The sequence below is a fragment of the Phyllostomus hastatus genome, unplaced genomic scaffold (genome assembly GCF_019186645.2).
Source record: "Phyllostomus hastatus isolate PE091 unplaced genomic scaffold, TTU_PhHast_1.1 phas_contig_34, whole genome shotgun sequence".
In the NCBI taxonomy this organism is placed as follows: Eukaryota; Metazoa; Chordata; class Mammalia; order Chiroptera; family Phyllostomidae; genus Phyllostomus; species Phyllostomus hastatus.
Window position 1 is genome coordinate 10,328,667 of NW_025333857.1, and position 22,201 is coordinate 10,350,867.

Below are 22,201 nucleotides of genomic sequence, written 5' to 3' on the forward strand. Positions count from 1 at the left end.
GGCCCAGCTTTAGTCAGGTATCCAATCAACCATAGACATGGGGGCAAGTGATAAACATAATGTTTTTTTATCCTCACACAAAGACATTTTCATGTGCCTTCCTTTTTTTTTTTCAATGGAGGGAGAGGAAAGGAGAGAGAGAATCATTGATGTGAGAAGCATCAAGGTTATCTTCACATTCATCCCGACCAGGGATCTGCATTGGAGGCCAGGAACATATTCGTCTGGACCAGGGTTTGCATACTCCATGCCCGAAGTGGGGATGAACCCGCAACCTCAGTATATACCCTGACTGGGAATCAAACTTACAGCCCTTAGGTTGCTGGACAATGTTCCAACCGTTGAGCAACACTGGCCACGGCTAAATGTAACTTCTTGAAAGTTACTTCTTGAAATGTTACTTCTTGAAAGTTAAATGTAACTTTCCTGAGGGTGAGGAATTAATGCTCATGGGTTATTTGAGCTAGATAGAGATCTCAAAATACCTTCTTCGTACGGTGCCAAGAGGTTGTGGAAAACTGGAAAATATTGGAAGATAGAATTAGTAGGCCTTGTAAGCCAATTGAATGTAAAGGGAGAGGAGCCAAAGATGCTAAAGGTAGAGTCAGAAAAACTTGGAGGAGAGCAGGGACCATTGGATTAAATTGGGAATAAAGTGAAGGGTAATGATTATGTTTGAATATATTGTGTTTAAGATTCCTAAGTGACATCTGAATGGCAGTGGCTAAAATGGGCTAAAATTCAGGAAAAAGAAGAGAGTGGAAATATTAATACATTTATTTAACTAAAGAATTGACTCTGAGTACCTGTGTTATAGCAGATTCTCTTTTAGGCCTTGGAACTATAGCAATAAACAAGACACACATGCAGCCTAACTCAAGTAATTACATTCTCCATGATTTCAATAATAGGCACAAGAAACTCAGTGAACCTCTTCAAATAATTCAAACAGACATCATGTATGTTATGGACTGAATGATTGTATCCTGTGAACACTCACATGTTGAAATGCTAACTCCCCATGTGACTGTATTCAGAGGTGATTAGGTTGTGAAGGTACAGCCCTCCTGGCTGGGATCAGTGCCGTTAGGAAAGAGGTCCCAGAGAGCTCCCTTGCCTTTTGCACCATGTGAGGACACAGGGAGAAGACAGTGGTCTGTGAACCAGGAAGCAGGTGCCCTTCAGACACAGATCTTAGACTTCCCAGCCTCTAGAACTGTGAGAAATAAGTGTTTGCGGTTTAAGGCACCCAGTATGGGTTTTTATTATTACTGTTATAGCAGCCAAAATGGACTAAGACAACACGTATAGGCTTAAGTGTATTTTTCTAGGTAAAAAGTCCCTGACTTTCAACAGTATTTCATAAGAGAACATGACCCCAAAAGAAGTAAAGAATTACAGGTACAAAACTATATGTAAGCATTAAAAATAAACATATAGAAAGAACAGAGCTGTTCATTGACAATGTCTTAATTAACACCAATGGTGACAGTGTAGGAGAACATAGAGAAACCAAAAAAGAAGCAAAGATAATCTTAACAGATGATTTTGAAGCATTACCCAATGTATTGTATTTTTCCTTCTTGTCGATTCCTTCTTAAGTATAATTGACTACAAACCCTGAGGCTGAGGCTTAATGTGTTAAGGAAACAAAGAATAAAGGGAGGGAAGTAATCTCAGCAACAAGAAAGATTATTCTTTTTGAGTTCCAAAAGAAGCTCTTGAAAGGCAGTGATAGAACACTAACTTTGGAAGAGAAACCTATTTTAACTCTCCCAGAACACACTCACACACACAGCTAAGAGTCTGGTGGACTCTTGAGTGTTTTCTTCTTTTAACTATAGAATCTGTAACAATCTATGATCTTTCAAGAGCAGGTTTTACACCATAGAGACTGAAACAAGAATTCTTTCTGGTCTGAGGAAAGGAGAAACCTAGAAAGAGGAATGGGAAAGGAGAGCAAGGGAGTGCAGATGCTAGTGTGAACTCTTGTCTCAGGGTCAAAATCTGTGTGAGCCATAGAGATGCCTAGATACATTGGAAAAACAGGGGTGCCTATGCTCCTTTTTCAAACTCTGACAGCAGGTGGATATCCTGAAGGACTTCTGTCAGCATGGAGTAGCCACAGGAAAGTGGCTACACAGCAACTGTTTCCTAGGCATGTTTAGGCAGAGCATGGATTGGGGTAGTCTCTCCCCACTCTCTCCACCCGCCTGCCAGACTCTTTAGATATCCATGAGAAACATAAGAGATCCCAAAGTATCTGTGTATCTAATGAAATACTGAAAATACCTGACAATTGAGAAGTAGTCTTCCTGTAAGGGATTACCACAAAAGAAAACAGGTCAAAATGACCAGTTACTAAAGAATAAAATAAGGCCAGCAGAGCCTTTTACAGAAGATTCAGGGTGGTCAGCAGAAGCTGTGAATGAAAGGAGGATGTGACTGAGTCTGAAAGGATCACAGTGCCAATCATCGTGAGGGGAGAGTGAGTCAGCAGGGGCAGAGCTGTGAGGTGCCAGGAGCCATCACAGTGCAGAGCAAGAGAGCAGGAGTGTCATCAAAAGCAAATTCCAGAAAAGACAGTCTCTCCCATATGAAAAGCAAAGCTAAGACCCTAAAAGCTTAGATCAGTCTGGGGAGAAGGCAAGAATCAAGAGATCTGTGCTTTAATACAGAAAAGCCTCAGTGATTCTGATTTGACAAATTTAAGTTCTTCATCACTACTGGACATGAAAGTCACTAGAAATAGAATAAAATTTCATCTTTATATGCTTAAACTACATGGTATGTAAAGTTTATACCTACTACTATAGAAGCTAATTCAGGAAAGTCAGGCATCAAAGAAGCCTGGCAGAAGAGGGTTTCAGGAAAGAGCACATGGTAAGCCCCAACAAATCCTGAGAAAATGCAACAAGAAGCTTTGTGCCTTGGTGAGAGTATATTCAAGACTGCCAGTGAAGATTGAGTGGGGAAAGGAGAAAGTGAATAAATATTCCAAAAAGATCAGCGCTGAAAGAAAGAGGAACAATAGCAAAGTTCTCTTGACCTCCATTTTCTACTCTGTCAAGAAAAGGGAAACAATACTTAAAAATGTACATTTGGGATTAGGATTAATGAAATAATGTCTGAAACAGTGTTTGACAAGTAATGGATGCTGTATAAATGTTAAATTTCCACCCTTATATCCCAGCCTCTTTTCTTTCCTTTCTGGGAAAGAAACCAGCTTTGTTCTTATAATATTCCTATATCTGCTTGAGCGTTATGATGCTTACTCTAAACCTTATGTATTTGAAGATATAATACATAATCAGACATGATATGGTAGGGCCAACATTGGTCTTTACCATTCTAACTTAAGAAATTAGAGGTTCAGATGAATGAAGTGAGGTGTCCACAGTGACATACATAAGTAGTGGAGCCAGGACTAGAATGAAATTAATGTTTTCTAATCCAATGTTCTTCCATTTAGTGTTGATCATTTTCTGAGTGGTTGGGCTTGCTATCTTAATCCAATCTTCGACTTGTATTTAATACAGTGGTCTAGAGCCAGCGTATCTTACACAGTGTTTAATGGGTTAGATTTAATCAAAGCTCAAAAGATACCAAATTCTCTCCCCTCTTAAGTCACCCTCAACTGCAGGGCACAGCAGTCTGTGCGGACTGACCTGAGTGGCTCTTCATTAAACATGGTCACTAACTGGTGGTCAGTGCAATCAGTCATTAGGAACCTTCAGGTTAGGGAGAAGGACCACCGAAGATCATCTACTGCACACACTGAGTGTTTGTCACTACCAAAAACTAATGCAGACTGGAAATAAGAAAAATACATCTTCGCTTTATAGCCACCTCTTGAGCTCCTTCCCCTTTTTCAAATGAAGACCTTTGTAAGTAGAGCAACAGATGGAGTTTCCATTTCCCACTGAGATCTCAAGTTTTCATAATTAGTCCTTGGTTCAAGCATTGGGCTATTGAGAAGACCAAATGTCTCCTCTTTTTTGGGGAAAAGGAAGTAGATTAGGCATGAATATCTCTAAAAATAAATTAATATAAAGGGAAGCTATAAGAAGATGACTCCATTTATTTTCATCCTAATGAACATTCATGATTGTTATTATTTAAGATGGCTGCATCTTCTTAGAACTTTGGAATTTCCCCTCCATTAACTATGTGACTTCTTAATGGATCAGGTAGTAGCAATAAAAACAACTGAGTTTACCTAATGGAATGTGCTAGTGGCAGATTGGAAGGAAAAATCAGGGTATTTCTCCCCCACTTGCCCCCTATTTGGTGCCGCAGTTTTGGTGCTCTTGCCATGGGTATTCTGTGCCAGATAAAGCAGATTTCACCCATGCGAAATCTCAGTTACACCAGTTACACAGTCAACTGTGGTCTAAGAATAATAAATAGAAACTACCAGAAATAAACAATTCAAAAGTTTAAAATTGAGCACTGTTCTATGCGGCGTGATAAAATTTTGCACCACCTCACTTGTGTCTCCACACTGTACATACTATCTGCCCATTAGTCACTCAGTGGTCATCTCGGTTGTCGGATTGACTATATTGCAGTATCACAGTGCTTGTTTCAAGTAACCCTTGTTATACTTAGTGATGGCCTCAAAGCACAAGAATAGTGATGCTGGCAATTTGGATGTGCCAAAGAGAAGCAGTAAGAAGTATGCCTGTATAGTAAAAAACATAGTATACAAGAAGGACCCCCCCAAAACTGGAATTATCTTCTGAAGGATGGGGTCCTTGTAGTACAGGCTGCTCCCACCAGGTGAGTCTTCTAGGAACCCATCTGTAACAGCATACCAGCTGGTGGTGTTCTGAGAGGTTGCATCTGGACTTGGTTAACTATTTTGGAAGACTTTCAATACATTTGCCCATTTCATGATGGGTGATTTACGAGCACACCTGCCCACACCACTCTGGGTGTTCAGCAGTTTTTGACCAAAAACATGGAATGACCCTAATGCCCCACCCCTCTATTTACCCAATCTTGCCCCAAGCAACTTTTTGTTTGTTTGTTTCCCTGGATGAAAAAAGTCCTCAATGGGAAATGTTTTGCCAATATGGAAGAAGTGAAACAAAATGGCAGAAGCACTAAAAGGCATAAAAATTGATGCATTCAAAAACTGTTTTGAGAGGTGGAAAAAAGTCTCAATGGGCATATTGCATCAAATGGAGAGTACTTTGAAAATGACTGAAGTTTAGACATGAAAGAATACAGAATTTTTTATAAATAAATTTTGGTTTTGGGGCATCTTTTGGGGGTCTTGGAACATATCCCCCAGAGATAAGGGGGGATTACTGTATTCTTCACTTTACATAATTTGGTTTCTTTTTAGTTTCAGTCACTTCTCTTCAGAACTATTTCTATTCTTCTTTTCCCTGCTATGAGCCATAGAAGACCAACCTCTGCAACTGTGTTACTTTAATGCCCTTGCCTTCTGTCTTCTAATTGGGTTCAATCAAGGGGAAGTGCCAGGAGGAGACCAGGCAAGGGTATTTCTTCCTTGTTCCCTCCCTTTGGTGCTGTGGTTACAGCTTCCTCTATTGATTACAGCTCCAGTCAGATAATCCTTCCTTTATGGCTCTAGTTCACTTAAGCTCCCATAACACTATTTTCCTCTTTTATATGTCTAGGGATGGAATGGATTCTAAAAATTGCTTGTTGAATTTCTTGACTTTGTATACTCCTCTGTAAATAATTCTTTGATTAAAATCACATCATTGAAAACATCTGAGAGAAAACCTACTTCCTACCGAGATCTTGACTGACACATCTGGGAATAAAAGATATAACTGAAAGTCAAAATACTACACCCCATTCCACACAAGTTTTAAGAGAAGAGACTCTCGGTTGGAAGAATGAGAGTCAGCATCTGGGAAAAGTGGATAGTTGATCCCTGGGACTGGGAAATGAGCTTGAAAGAAGAAAGTGACAAGCTTGAGTCTATAAACCAACTAAGACCAAGAAAGATCCCTTAGTTCTGGACATACTTGTCACCTTCTTCTGATTCCTGAAAGTCAGAATCTTATTGAATACTTGGAACATGACATTTTTACATCTTATAACAAAGCTTGCTCTCTTCCATCCTCCTCCTGATTATCTTCTTCTCAACCCCAGCCCTGGGCTTGATATCACATACTACTCAGTGAGGCTCTTCTGATCACGCTAACTCAGGTAGATAACCCCTCCTCATTATTCTAGATATCAGTTCATTGTGTCCTTTATACAGCTTATAACAATTTATAATTATTTTATGTATTTGTTTGTTTACTCTTTTGTATCTTTTTCCCACTAGAATCTAAGTTTCATAAGACTAGGGACTATATCTGACTCATTCAACATTATATCCCTAGAGGCTGCAATAGAGCCTGGCAGATGAAATGTAATCAGTAAATATTCATTAAATAAGTAAATTAATGAATGAATGAGACATTAATTGCATGCATACTGTACTTCTACCTTTACCCAAACTGCTTACAAGCAGGCTATTTAAGACTTTACTCTCTAGGACTTCTAGCCAAGATGGAGGCATAGGTGGATGCACTGTTCTTCTTTGCACAACCAAGATAGGGACAACAACAATTTAGAAACAGAATAACAACCAGAACTGATAGAAAATTGATCTGAATGGAAGTCAGACAACCAGGAAGTTGAAATAGACCCATTCATCCAGACCAGTAGGAGGGGCAGAGTCGGGCAGCCAGATGCCAGGCGCCGGTCATGGTGTGGAGAGCAGAGAGCATTGGAACTGGGTGTGTAAGGCATCCAGGGCATGCAAGACCACAGCAGGTGGACCCTTAGTGTGCAAGTGGCAGCTGGCAGACCTTGGCCAAGGGGTGGCAACCAGCAGACCCAGTGAGACAATGATTGTGAAGCAAGGCACTGCACACAACCCAGGATTACAGTGCTGGGAAATGGAGACTTGGGGCACTGATTGAGGACACCTGTGGGAGTTGAGGCGCATGGAGAGATACCCAGACTCATAGGAGAGGTCCTTGGAGAGTCCCACAGCATGCACAAGCCTACCCACATGGGAACTGACACCAGAGGGGCCCAGTTCGCTCGGGAGAAGCAGCAGAAGGGACTGAGTTCCCACAGAGCAAGCACCATTGTTCCCTCTCAACCCCACCCCCACATATAACATCACAACCCAGCAACTGGGGTGCCCAGCCCTGGTGAACACCTAAGGCTCCGCCCATCACTGTAACAGGAGTGAACAAACCAAACAAACAAAAAAAGAGATGGCTCAAACAGAAGACCAAATGAAGGCTCCAGAACCCATCCTTTTAAGCAACCAAGAGATAGCCATCCTATCAGATGCACAGTTCAAAACACTGGTGATCAGGAAGCTCACAGAATTGGTTGATTTTGGTCACAAATTAGATGAAAAAATGAAGACTGCAATAAGTGAAATGAAGAAAAATACACAGGGAACCAATAGTGATGGAAAGAAAGCTGGGTCTCACATCAATGGAGTGGACCAGAAGGAAGAAAGAAACAACCACACAGAAAAGAATGAAGAACAAGAATTCAAAAACATGAGGAGAGGCTTAGGAACCTCCAGGTTCCAACATCTGAATTATTGGGATACCAGAAGGGGAAGGGGAAGAGCCACAAGTGGAAAAGTTATTTGAACAAATAATAAAGGACAACTTCCCCAATCTGGCAAAGGAAATAGACTTCCAGGAAGTCCGGGAAAATAAGAGAGTCCCAAAGAAGTTGGACACAAGAAGGAACATACCATGGCACATCATAATTACATTAGCCAAGATTAAAATGAAGGAGAGAATGCTAGAAGCAGCAAGAGATAAGGAGACAGTAACCTACAAAGGAGTTCCCATCAGACTGTCAGCTGATTTCTCAAAAGAGACCTTGCAGACAAGAAAGGGCTGGAAAGAAGTATTCCAAGTCATGAAAGGCAAAGACCTATATCCCAGATTACTCTATCCAGCAAAGCTATCATTTAGAATGGAAGGTCAGATCAACTGCTTCTCAGATAAGGTTAAGTTAAAGGAATTCATCGTCACCAAGCCCTAATTATATGAAATGTGAAAGGGACTTATCAAAGAAAAAGAAGATAAAAAACATGTGTAGTAAAATGACAGCAAACTCACATTAACAACCACACCTAAAACAAAAACAAACTAAGCAAACAAGTAGAACAGGAACAGAACCACAGAAATGGAGAATACATGGAGGGTTAGCAACAGGGGAGTGGGAGGAGGAGAGAGGGGGAAAAGGTAAGGAGAATAAGTAGCATAGATGGTAGGTAGAAAATAGACAGGGGGAGGGCAAGAATAGTACGGGAAATGTAGAAGCTAAAGAACTTATGACACATGGACATGAACTAAAGGGGGGGGATGTGGGTGGGAGAGGGTGTGCAGGGTGGAGGGGAGTGAAGGGGGGAAATGGGACAACTGTAATGGCATAATCAATAAAATACATTTGAAAAAAAGACTTTACTCTCTAAAACTATCACCATGCTCCACCATTCTACAAATACAGGAAATAATAGCTGGAAATGCTTAAGTTAGAGACTGGGTTAAAAAAATGTCTTGGGTGTAGTGAAAAAATATATATGGATTTTGGGATGAACAGGCATGGAGTAAATCCCAGGTCCCTTTGTCAGGTGTTCTTTGGCCTTGGCCAAGTTATTATTTCTGAGCCTGTTTTGTCATCCATACATGGAAATAATGATTCTAACTTGTGTAACTGATAGGCAAGGAACTTGGCAAAAATATGCACTGAGTAGATAATAGTATTAATGGCAATATAATTGTTCTTTAATAAAATGTTATTGTTTACTTTTTCATTGACTATCTTATCTGTCTTATCCACAGTTATATTTAATGTGCCTAAATACTGCCTGACACTTTCAGATGCTTGATATTTGAGAATGAATGTTGAATATTTGTGCTTTAATAATAATTAAGATGAGTAAGCTTTACTTAGACATTCTGATAAATTCTTTATATACCTAATCTCATTTTTATATCTTCACGAAGTGGATACAATTATTTTTTTCTGATTTTTAAGTAAAAGAACTGAATGTTAAAGAGAGTAAAGTAAGTCACTAAGTAAAGAATTGAAAGGCCATCCCCTTAACTCCAATCCCTTATGCGGAGGATGGCTATCAGTAGCTTGACACGCCCCTTCCAGAAGGTTGGAAATCATAAGCTTAGTATTTGAAAATTGGATAATAACTTTTTTGAGGATTCACACAGTTCCTGTGTATAATGTCCTATGTTACATTTCCAAGACAATTTATTGCAATTATGCACCTCCATTTCAAACCTACATATTATATGAACTTTCAACAATAATGCAGCTGCTAAAAGACTACATCTGCAAAGTTAATAAATTATTAACTTTACTTATAATACATTGAAAATGTATTAAAATGAGAAATCCTAATTTTGCCTCAGCTACATCTCTGATACATAGCCAACATCATTAAAGATGATGAGACTTGAAGCTAGATAGAAAAGGATTTTTAGTATGGTTTCTCCACATATTAAACAAATGATGTTGGTTAAGTTTCTTAGGTTCCCTAAGTTTCAGTTTCTAGTCTGAAAAATAGAGTTAGTAACATCATTGTCACCCAGTAGCTGCAGATAGTAAATAAATAATCTAAATGAAAGCAATTTGCTCAGAATCTAGCAAATGGTGAACATCTATGTAAATGCTCAATTTTCCTCCCTTTCATTATTTTCCATTATCTAAACACTTAAGTAAATATTCTGAATCTGGTATTTTTACTTACTCTTCAAGGTCAAGGTAAAGTACATTAATTGAGCAGTTTGGAGAAAGTTCCACAGCCACTGTTTTTATTATGCCTTTCTCTCAGTAAATTACAAAACAGCCTTCAGATTTATACATCAGATATTTGTGAACAAAGCACTGAAATAGAAACGTGAAATAATTAGAACATTTGATATTTTTCTTTCATCATGTTATCTGTAGATACAGACTCCTTAGATTTGCTATAGTCTTTCCAAAATGAAGAGGATTTTGGTTGGCTCTTTCCTGCACCTCTACCCAAGGCCAGAGGTGGAGGATTGCATTACATAAAACCAACAGGAAATGATCAGATCAGGGCAATATCTAATATTTCAGGTCAGGATCTTTTAGCTGATTTCTTTGTTGATTCATGTATTCAATTATGTGTTGAGCATCAGTTATGTACGGTGCTCTGTGCATGGCACTGAGGTGACCAGTCTTGGCCCTCAGGTAATCTCTAACCTGGATGGATGAGAAATTTTTATGTATTTAAATAGCCATAAAGCAATGTAAACTTGGTAAGTAACACAGGGATGTTGGGACAGAGTACTATGGGATTTCACAGGATGAGAATTTGCTTCCCTTTGAGGGGAGATGAAATAGCTTTGTATGTTTGTGAAGGGTAAAGGAAGAGCTCAGATGTTGCCATTAAGTCAGGTTCTGGAAATGTTAGTGATCTGGAATCTCCATCATGAGGAAAGAGAGCTTAGGTGATTGTGGCACTTTGATCCCAGGAGCCTCAAAGGCTCCAAAGACACTGTTAATCACTGGCTGATATGAAAGAGCACTTTGTATACTTAGTCCATCCTCAGTTGTGTTGCAAGTCATATTGCATTCTAGCCATTTATTTGTCTCACCTCCTGGCTAGCTGATGAATTCCTGGAGGGCAGAGACAATGTCTTTCTTTTGCAGAACATAGCCAGGCTCCAGCAAATTACAGACAGTCACTCAACACATGACGGTATTACAGAAAGGAAGACCTACTAACCCAGAGAAGACAGGAAAGAAGAGAAAATTTCATTCTTGCTTGTGTAGTTTAAATTCCTCACAGACAGAAGTTCTGGGGATCTGGCAAGAATAGTGCACTCAGCTCATGTAGGCAAGAGGCGATGGCTGGATGGCTTCCAGAATAGGCCGGTATTGGCTGGGCTACAGTGGCACGCTGAGCCCCAGGGAAGGTGGGACCGTGGCATTACTCAGCCTTGTTCAGTGAAGAAAGCTCTGTTCTTCTCTTCAAGCTTCTGGCTTGAGGTTAGTGGTCGTGACATGAGAAAAGAAAATTGGAGGGAAGAATTGACTCAAGAGTAATAGCTTAGAAAATTAGCTTCATTTTTATCCCACATCTTCTGACTGCACAGCCTTCTAAAGAGGTAAGTGATAATTCTGAAATTGTGTGAAATCTAAGGGATGAAGAGATAATGCTTTAAAAAAATAGAGAAGAGCAACTTTGGGAAAGTCTGGGCCTTTTTCTGTCTTCTAAAAGGTAAGCTATTAATAAAAAAGATATCATTGATGCTTTAATTTGTTGCTATAAGGATTCAGAGTCATCTCTGGGAAAAGGATTCAGAAATCTGCATTTGAAACACACCCCCAAAATGGTTCCGGTGTACACTAAAGTGTGTGAATCACCGCTACATTCTGCAGCCTTTGTGAACTGAGGACAGCCTCTTTTTGTGTTTGAAGATTAAGCTTCTAAACCAATGTTTTGTGGGGCCTCTTTCTGCTATCAGCCTAGAGCTAGGAGCTGGAGGAAGTGGAGGCAAAACCAAAGGAGACAAAATAGGCATCAAAAGTCTATGTATGTGGAGCTGTTGGGAGTCATCTTAAGAGCTGAATAAAAGGAACAGAACAAGCTGGAAATCATCACTGTGGCAGACAGACAAAAAGAGGAGGGTGCAGTTGCCAAATGGCTAATCAATGTATGTGGTTAAAATTCCAAGTTAAAAATGAGGAAACAGATCTGCAAAAACTAAAGAGGCCAGGCGAGTCAGGGAAGTGACAGACCAGATCCGGGACCACCACACATGCAGGATCCAACTGCACAGGCTAACTTTTTCCTTAGCCTTGAAGGTTTTCTGTAAAAACAGAAACCAGTAGAATATACAGTAATACAAAGCCATTAATTCCCTCCCAGGAAAGTGTCCAGTTTGAGTTCCCAAGCATTGCAGACTTGCTTGACTAATACTGGTTAACATTTACTAAATACTCCTATGCAACAAGCACTGTTTCAGTCATTTAATCCTCACAACAACCCTGTGAAATAGGCACTTTGGGTATGACTATCCTACAGATGAGAAAAAGGGGTTGATCACCTTGCTCAAGGCCATGTAACCTCCAAGGGCAGTGTCAAGATTTGAACTCTGATGATCTAGATCCAGAGTCTGAATTCTTAATCACTCTTTTATTCTGTCAGCTGCAGAACAGATTATATTTTCCACTTTCACACAGAAATCAACTCTCAGTTACAATGAACTATTGACTCAATCACTATTGTTTCTGTTATAATGCCTATAAAATTAGGAAGGAAATTTATAAGTTCTCTGTATAGAATGACATATTGTTTTTGTTTAAAATGCATACAATGTCCTATGTATAAATGCTAACATTTGATGTTACAAGTATCAGATCTGTGCCATGATGTCATTTTCTCTCTCTCTCTCTCTCACACTCTCTCTCTCTCACACACACACACACACACACAATGCCAATGTAGTTTTCATGGTAAAAAGGTAACCAAAAACCTCCAGAGACCCAACTGTGTGTGTGTAATAGATCCTTATTCTTTTGTTCTGCATGCATTCTTCTTTTCTGTATTCAAATTTGACTCAGATTTTGTTGACTTGTTCATTTTTTTAAATGTACTTGTGCACATACACAGAAGAATTTGTTCCTTTTATCTCACATTTCTAGAGTTTGTCTTCCTGCTTCAGGCTCCAAGGCATACCATGGCAACAGTGGAACGGGAAAACTTCAGGAAAGCCAGACTAGATTCATTAAGAAAAACATAATTATTATAAAACATGGAGCTAACCTCAAACTGAATGAAAAATAAATGAAACAGAACATTTCCTAAAGGTTTTATTATGCTTTTATGACACTCACAGTTCTACTTACATTTATAGGGCACTTTTAATGTCCAGCATTCAAGGATGTCTCTGGTAAAGTCTAACCTTGCCAGATGCACTGACCATTGTTGGTGCTTGGGCTATAGTTAACCTTCACTAAAAGCTATTCTCTCAATCCTCATCCATAGCTGAAACCCCTTTTAAGAGAGCTGCAGCTGAAACCACACACATGCACGCGCGCACACACACACACACACACACACACACACACACACAAAACCTCATTGTGAGTCAGAGCCACAGAAACAGACAGAGCTAACATTTTCCTCCAGAATCTGGAGTACAAAGACCTAATCTCTATGTTTTGAAGTTTATGTGAACACATTTAATTTTACACTGTTCTCTAAGAAAGTTGCAGATTATTGCGTTGGCAGATCTCACTCTGTGTTCAGTTGGAAATGTAGTCCAGAGTATGGCAAATACAACAGAAATTAGTGAATGTGAGGATCCTGTATAAACTAAATTACAGCAGCAACAAAAATATATAAAACCCACATGCTCTGATGTAATTCTATCAAAAGGAGGCCCTACTTTTCTTCCACTTTTCGTTTCCTACTTTCTAGTAAGCTGTTATGAACTCTCTGTGTCCAAAAGCTGTTTCAGCAGCCTAACAGCAAAACTCGTCCAAATATAGTTTTTACCCTCTCTGCTACCACAACAGTACAAAAGCAGTCTTTCCTTCCCATTTTTAATTTTTTTCAGTTACAGTTCACGTTCAATATTATTTTGTATTAGTTTCAGAGTATACAGCATGGGGGTTAGACAATCACTATACTTTACAATGTGTTTCCCTCAATATTTCTGGCACCCACCTGGCACCTAGCACCTGACTCCATACATAGTTATTACAGGATTATTGATGATATTCCCAATGATGTGCTTTATATCCCCATGACCATTTTTTTTAGCTGCCAATTTGTATTTCTCAATCTCTTCACCTCAAAGACACTCTTTTCTGATGGTATCCTCTCCCTCTCTCTCTTTCTCATACACACATTCCAAATAAATTAATAAAATGTATTCCTGGTTTACTTGGTGAATTATAGAAAGTATAATAACATAGTAAGAAAGAACCAAGATACATTTCATTAAATCAAAGGTGTTCTTAGATAACTTCCTATAATCTTCTGTAAAACAAAACATAAAGCAATGCTCTGAACAGTATGGGAAGTTTCCTCCTAATGAGATCAGGTAAATACGTGGACTGGCTTAATATTTTAAAATTTATTTCCTCCAACATTTTTCAATTTTCCTAGTCTTCACTTTATTTTTACTCTTTACTCTTAAAACCACTTGTCAATGTCATGGATTCCAAATTGTCAGGGAGAGAAGATGTGAATTAAAGGGAGAAACAGCACTCATTTTTATACTTTTCATAATAAGCTGGAAATGAAAGGGAGACAGGTTAAAGTAAATATTTAATAAATGACATCAAGCAAAATTTCTATGTACATCAAGTTACAGCTACACTTTAGAACAAATTAAAATCAGTTTCAAATTTCACAGCACCCTTTCTAGATCATTTGGAATAGTTTTTCCCCAGACATAGCAACTGAACAGAATTCTTATTGCATTAAGCAATTTCATTTACACATTATAAGGTTAAATCAAGTACATGTGCCTCTGGACATGGGTGTATTTTGGAAGGCATATGAGCAATCGGAAAGGGCAGGGGTAGGAGATAATAATTCCTACCTCAACGCACGCTCTCAAGAGTGGTTACTGCCTTAAAGATGCAACCCGTGCTGCTGGCGATATTAATTATGCCAGTTTACTTTCGCTTTTACTTATAAACCAACACTAATCCAGCAAATGCTTCTTGATAGGTCTGGATTGCATATGCTTAGAAACTGTCAGGACAGAAGATTTCTACCACTTTCCACATTTCTTTTTTAAATTTCTCTCAGACAAAATAATATTGTTGGGGCAGTGTTGGACTACACTGAAGAAGATTCAGAAAATATCCAAATTAATTAAAACACATTTATATTACCCTATGGTATTTCCCTTTTTCTTTTCTTTTTAATCTTCTTTTCTCTTTTTCCTTTTTCCTTCTGTTCTTTTCTTTTTAATTTTCCTATTCTGCCTGACCTCCTAAATATCCAAGATTTGTGAACTGGACAGGTGACTCTTACCAATGATGCCCTACCCACTGGACTGTGCATACAGCTCCCAGAAAGTCATGCATACAACTGGGTGAGAAGAGAGGAGAACCTGAGAGTGTAACCATGATGGTGACATAAGTACTATTCCACAGTTCACTGTGGATGTAGTTTGTAATTGAATCACGGTAATGTCATTGGGAAGCTCCAAACACTCACCTAATATTAAAGAGAACGGTTTCTTCAGGAACAAAGAGCCTTCAGTTGAAATGATTTAATATGTCTGAGTCAAGTCTACTTTTGGAAATAATGACCAGTAATGTAAAATTTGTTTGATCTTGGGGTTCTGGAGAAAGATTAGGAATGTTCAAGTTGAAAGAAATGAGGACCAACTCTCATTTTCTCTTACAAGTACTCTTTAAATCAGAATTTCTCCTAGTTTAAGAAAATAGTTGCCTTTTTAAAAAGATTAGATCACTCCTCTGTTGGCAATTGGCATTTTGTAGACCATAAAATGTAAGTTCCTATTCTGTCAAGTAACACAAATCAGGTAGGTGAGAGACAATCTCCTCTTTTGCCATTCTTCTCTAAAATGAAATTTCTCAGTTTGGCAAAGTCTTGACAATACACATCTTGAAAATAAAAAAACAATTACACAAAAATGTGAATCATAAGATCATTAGAACAAATCCAGAAAAGTTCATTTTACTTATTAATAAAAGAAGTGCTGTTCCAAGAAACTTGGCTATTTCACAGAGTTAAATGGTCAGAATCTGCCCTGTGCAAGAAGAATGAATCAGAAATTCCTCTGGGACTAAATGGCATACTCTTATTTGAGTTTGTTTGTTTGGAATATTTCATGAGCATCACATGTGAACCATTTTTTCTGGCATTAAATGTTACAGTGGCATGCTATAACAGCCCTTGTTTCTATACTTAGTTGACTCAATAAATACCTTATTTTCCTGATTCCCCTGGATTTTCACATGGCACATTTGCAGAACCTCAGTGCCAGGTGGTTAGGGTGATTATTTCTTGTTTCCAGGGAAATTGAAGATTGGAGTAGCAGAACAGGCAAGGGAGACCTAGTGGTAAAATTAGGTCAACAAATTTATTCAAGAGTTTCTAATACTGTTTTATCAATGCAGGAAGAGAGTTTTATTATTCTCTGTATGACCAGCACTTTACACAATATTAGCCACACATTTGTTTCTCAGGAATGTTTGTTGATTAAATGAGCCAGATGCAAAATTCAGCCTTCGCTTATTTTTCCATTCATGTATTAGCCTGGCATGTTATTGGGGTCCATACTGATGTAGGATGCTTGCACTCAGGGGCGCACATGCTCTTTCTCAGTCTGAGACAAGAGTGGGTGGCAGATAGAGACCAGCAGCATTAACCCAGCACACCCAGGGTGATGGCTCTGGGCTCTGTACTTACGGATGCCATGGTATTTAGTCCAACAAAAGCAGTGCAAGAAGAGCTTTTATTATCCCAGTTTTACAGTTGAGAAAAATAGGTTCAGCACTCTTTGATCCCAAAATCCTTTCAAAGGATGACTGGGTTAAAATTAGAATTTAAACAAAAGTTATAAGAAATAATAAATTAATATCATTTGATGGTGGTCAACAAGTTAGGAAAAAAGAATTATATGAATCTTATTAATTTACTCTGTTTAATGAAACACACTCTGAAACATTTAGGCAAGTGTTGGAATTCAGTTTCTGCAGGCCCCAACACATCTCAACATTTTTAAGTCCTTAGTTTTATTAGAGAAAATAAGACGTCCTGACTTTTCTTGACTTATTTCTAACCACATTTGAAAGGATTAATATAAGATTTATTTAGGATGAAGCCCATGAAAGCTTCTTTTTTATTTTTCTTAAAGCTCACGTCAAACTGAAAGAGAAGTAAATCGGGTGAGGAAGCCTCTTTTTCACTGCAGTACCACTGAAACGGTGTGTGTGTAGACAGCAGTAGTTTCCATTTGTCTGTATCTTTTAAATCACAAACAAAATTGAGAGTTTCAAATAGAGTGGTATAAATACTTCTAAGAGTTATGACAAACCAAAGCTTAAAATATTAACATATTTATAAGAAAATCAGTAATATCGCTATGCATAGGAAAAAGATAACTCAGTTTACACAAAAGGAAATATAAGTGGCTTAATAACTGGTATAAAATCTTTAACACTGCTGGTAATTAAAAATGAAAACAAACAGTAATGCAATTCTATTTTCCTCTATTAATCAGTAGGGCTGATTAATTTATTTTTTAGAATGTATGATGCGGGCAGAAGTATAAATGTAGTCAACCGTTTTGTAACTACGTATCAAAGAAGCTTTAAATGTGCTTCTGGAGTTCTGCTCTGAGGAAATATTCTGCAGTTCAACCAAATATTTAAATATAAAGAGACTCTTTTATAAAGTAAAAAACCATAAACATTAGATATCCTCAAACAAGAAGCATATTGTAGGCCATTTAATAAAAATAAATTCTTATGACCTAATAACAATGGCGGGAAATAAAAAACCTGCCGCAGTGCCATGTGACCCAGTGATCTCAGGCAGAGTCCTGGAGGAAGATGTAAGCAGCAGCGATAACAGTTGTTACTTCTGTTTACTTCAATTATTTCTCTGTGTTCTGCAATATTTTTTCTGTATTTTACAAGTTTATTTTTAGAATCAGAGAAAATTATAAAAGACAGGAGAAAAACAGAATGAAAGCTAGGCTCTCTAATTACAAAGTCTGAATAAGACACAGAAAGAGAAGAGGAATTTAATCCTGGCCATCTTAATTTTACCTGAGATTTCTTTGCAGTCCATCTAAGCTCAACAATGCAACCTAAATGAGGTTGTTTTAGTTGAGCACAGGGTGTATAGGGTATGATACTATCACATAGTGTCTCTCCAAGCAAATGCACTATTGGGATACATTCGTCCAGTGTCCAGAAAAAAGGCAGCAGTGACCCAGCCCACTCTGTACTCACCAGACCCTGTGTGGAGCGTGTGGTTAGTGCTGTGTGCCACATCTGAAGCAGAATGGTAAATAATTAGAGTCTGTCTGAAAGAGGGTGGACACAATGGTAAAATGCCTGGAAACCCCATGACTTCTCAGTTTAAAATTCCCCCCTGCTTTCTTATTATTCTCAGAATAAAGTCCAAAACCCTATAAGACTCTTCCTCATCTTTTAAGATTCTCCCCTTTGCTCACTTGAGTTCTAGTCACACATTTCAATCCCTTTAATATATCAAGTTTCTCTGCACTTGAACTGCTCCAATTGCCGTGTCTTCAGCCTAGAAAGCCTCTACTCTCACCACCCCTCCTCCCCACCCTGTCTCCTCCACAAACATACTTTCTTGCTGCCAATTCCTACCTTTTTTTTTAGGTCTTAGATCAAATATTTTTCTCCTCAGGAATACTGTCTGACCACCCACCTAGAAACAGCACCCCTACCACACAATCTTATTTTACCCTGTAGTTGTCTCTGGTTAGTTGCCTTTTGTCTGTATTTCTTGCTAAGATGGTAAACTCTGTGAGGACAGTACTGAGTGTCATACTATGTGCATTAGTCCGTTTGGGCTACCATAGACAGGGGCTTATAAACAACAGAAATTTATTTCTTTTGGCTATGGAGGCTTGGAAGTTCAAGGTCAAGTTACTGGCAGATTTGTTGTCTGGTGAGAACCCTCTTCCTCGTGTGTAGTCAGCCAGTCTCCTTGCTGTATCTTTATATAGTCAAAGGGATGAAAGAGCTCTCTGGGGTTTCTTTTCTAAGGGCATTACTTCCATTCTTGAGGGTTCCACTCTCATGACCTAATCACCTTCCAAAGACCTTACCTCCTATCATCAACATTAGGGGTAGGACTTCAACGTATGAATTTTGGGGGAACACAAACATTCTGTATACAGAATAATGCCAAGAATGTAGTGCAGTGTCTGGACCACACTTTGGGCTATTTGTTGAATGAATGAGTGAATGAATGAATGATGTAAAACCCATCTGTCTGCATGTTTTTATGGTTACCCTCCACTTTCACATCTTAATTCCTCCTTAATGCTAAGAAAAAGGGATTTTTAATCTGAAGAAAGAGAAGACGAGTAGGAGCGGAGAGACTGTGATAGCTTCCTGTCCCATAGACATTCTGCGCAACTCCACTAGTTAGAAGATTAAGACTAGTTACAGTTCTAAAAATCATAAGGAAGAACTTTCTAAAAGTTAAATTAAAAATTAAATTAGCATCCTGTGTGATAATGAACCCTGCTTTATAAAGTGTGTGGCAGAGATATTTGAATATTAGCATGGACTGGAGTTGCTGTAAAGGAGATTCCTATATTGGGTAGTCAGATTTGATGCCTTTTAGGATCACTTAAAAGCATATAATTCTATGACCTTGCATCTCTCTGGCTGTAGAGGCACTACACAAAAGGAAGAGAAGATTCAAAACAAAACAGGGCATGGAGTGAAACAAAGAAAAGCGTGGGGAAGAAAAGGAAATGTAACACTGTCTCAGAGCGTTTGATCTCAATCATTTCGAACCTTCTGTAAGGATGGGGTTGGCAGGCCTCCCAGAGAAACCAAATCAAAGCAACCTAACAGGGCATCACAGAACTAAGCGGGGAGATAGAAGATAAAAGCCCTGCATTTAGAGTCACTGAGGATGGGGGGAGGTGTGAAAGGCAGGCTCTCTCTTCAGGGTCCTTTTCAATTGACTTAAAGGCACACGTCTGAAATGAACATTCTCCATAAATAAAGGGCAGTTCCCTGAATCCAAAGGGCTGTGCATTAATGAACAGGCTAAAGGAATGGGCTGAAATGTCAGTGCAACTGCTTTCTGTGTCTTCACTATCCTTAACCCAAACTGTGTTTGTAATCTGGATTGAGCAAAGCCTGCTCAACAAACCCAGCTTTTATCACCTCCTTTGCATTTACATACTCAGAGCTCAGAACTTGTCCAAAGGCCTCCTTACCTCTCTAGTCAAAGAAATAAATGCTGTTGTGGAAAAAAAGGCAGCTTCCATTTGATTTGAGAGAGAAAGAGCCAGAGGATGCCTCTGTCTGAGGTATGGAAGACAAAAACTGAACTATACTGTGTAGCTTTGCTTTACTAAGTGGTGGTTTTTTCAACTACAGTGTCAAGACTCCTCATAAAGTAGAATGCAATTTTTTTTATTTTGACTACTGCTAAAAATATTTAATGCTTATTGGGTGCTGACTACGTTTCAGGCAATGAACTGAGTAACGTGTGTACATTATTCCCTGAATTCTAACGACAGTCTGGAAGTAGATGCAGTCATAGTCCCTGTGTCTGGAAGCTGTGTGCTCTCTACTGCTATAAGAATTGGGAAAGTGTGATAGCACATGAATTAGGAAACATAAAATTACATTTATTTTAAGATTATTGTAAAAAAAATCAGTGTACTACAAATTAGAGAGAATATTATACTAAAGTACTACATATCAATGACTTACCCTTACTAATTCTTTTACCATATTTCCTTTATCTATTTTCTCTTGGCTTAATTATTTTAAAGTAAGTCCCCAATATTATGAATTTTAAACTCTAAATGTTTCAATGTGCATCTCTAAAATTTAAAAGTATGTTCTTACATACTATCATCACTCCTAAAAAAATTAAGCTTTTTTCATCTCATACCCTGTCTACATTTAGGTTTCCCATATCATTAGTTTTTCACAATTGTTAAATCACGTTCATCCTGATAGTGATGAAGGGGTGTAAGAAAACTTGTTTCTACAGATGAAGCAAATGTGGGAGGGATTTGGAAACACTTTGAAGTGGGATTGGTACCTGTTTGCCCTGGGTTACTCTCTGCATTCTAGGAACTTAGCTTAAGTCACCAAAGGTGCTCCTGGATCCCACCGGGATCTGAGCTCAAATGAGAAATCTCAGGGGCTAGAGAGCATGGCCTATGGAATTGGACTGTTCAAACTCATTAGTTATGAAGTGAACAACATTGGACAAGCTCATCTCTCCATGCCTTACTTTCATTCTATTTAGAATAGAAATATTCTCGAGTCTCATTGCCTATCACTTTTGGCCTTGCCTTTTTACTTGTCCATCAGTTGTAGTTCTCTTACTTTGAACTTGGGCAACTTTCCTGCTACCATCTTATTTTTTTACTGTGTCTCAGCAGAAGCAAGTCATTCCAACAAGCCATATAGAACCATCTACTTTATGATAGGCACTATGGTCTGTATTTGGAATACAGAAACAAACAACACAGCATCTCTACTCTAAGGAGCTTAGGATCTAACAGACCCAGGAGGAGGCCTCTGTGATCTGCCAGCTTCCCATAATATACTGCCTGTGTGCTACCCTCTGGAGGACCACTTGCTAAGTCTGTTTTTGCTTAATAGGTATATCACCACCAACAATGATATATGAGAGTCTGTATTGTTGATCACATTAGATCAATACATTCTGAATCATGTATTCAGTCAGCTATTTTAAAAATATTTCCATGTAGTCCCCTAACAATTATGACTGTCATAAAAATAATTTCTGACAGTTTATGTTATGAAGAAAAGCAAAATCAGTGTTGTACACTATTAGGCAGAACTAAAAGAGTAAATAATTCTAAATTAGAACTGTCCCATGTCCAGTAATCACAAAGCAAAGGAAGATTTCCAGTTAGATGTATGGCCTCCAATTCTGCAGATTCCTGTAAGAATCAATTGATTTATCTTTCTTCCCAACACCTATTCCCAAACCTTTATGGGTTGTTCTGTTCCAAAAGTACTTTGCCAAATTGGACTACTGTCCACATTTTCAGCAATTCAAGATTAACCTCCATAAAGAGAGGAACCAAGAACTAGACTTGTTGTGCAGGCCTCAGAGAAGACTGCCTGGAAATAAGCAGCCCAGTCTTTGGATATAACTGGTCCCCACTATTCCCAGATGCCTTCACTGAACATTTAGCCCAACTTCCTTTCATTCCAGCTCAGGAAGTTTTTTCCATTTCCTCTACTAGGTATGCACTTTTTAAATTTTTGAGAGTAAAATATGAAATGCATCAGTTAATAGTGTACATAAGAAACCTTAGAAAGAGTGATTCACAGTCATTAAGCAGAGATCCAGCAGAGGTACCAAGAATGAAGGCCAAAAACAAGTGCAAAGCTGGCAAAATCCTACAGCTGGCAGGCGGTGCAGGGA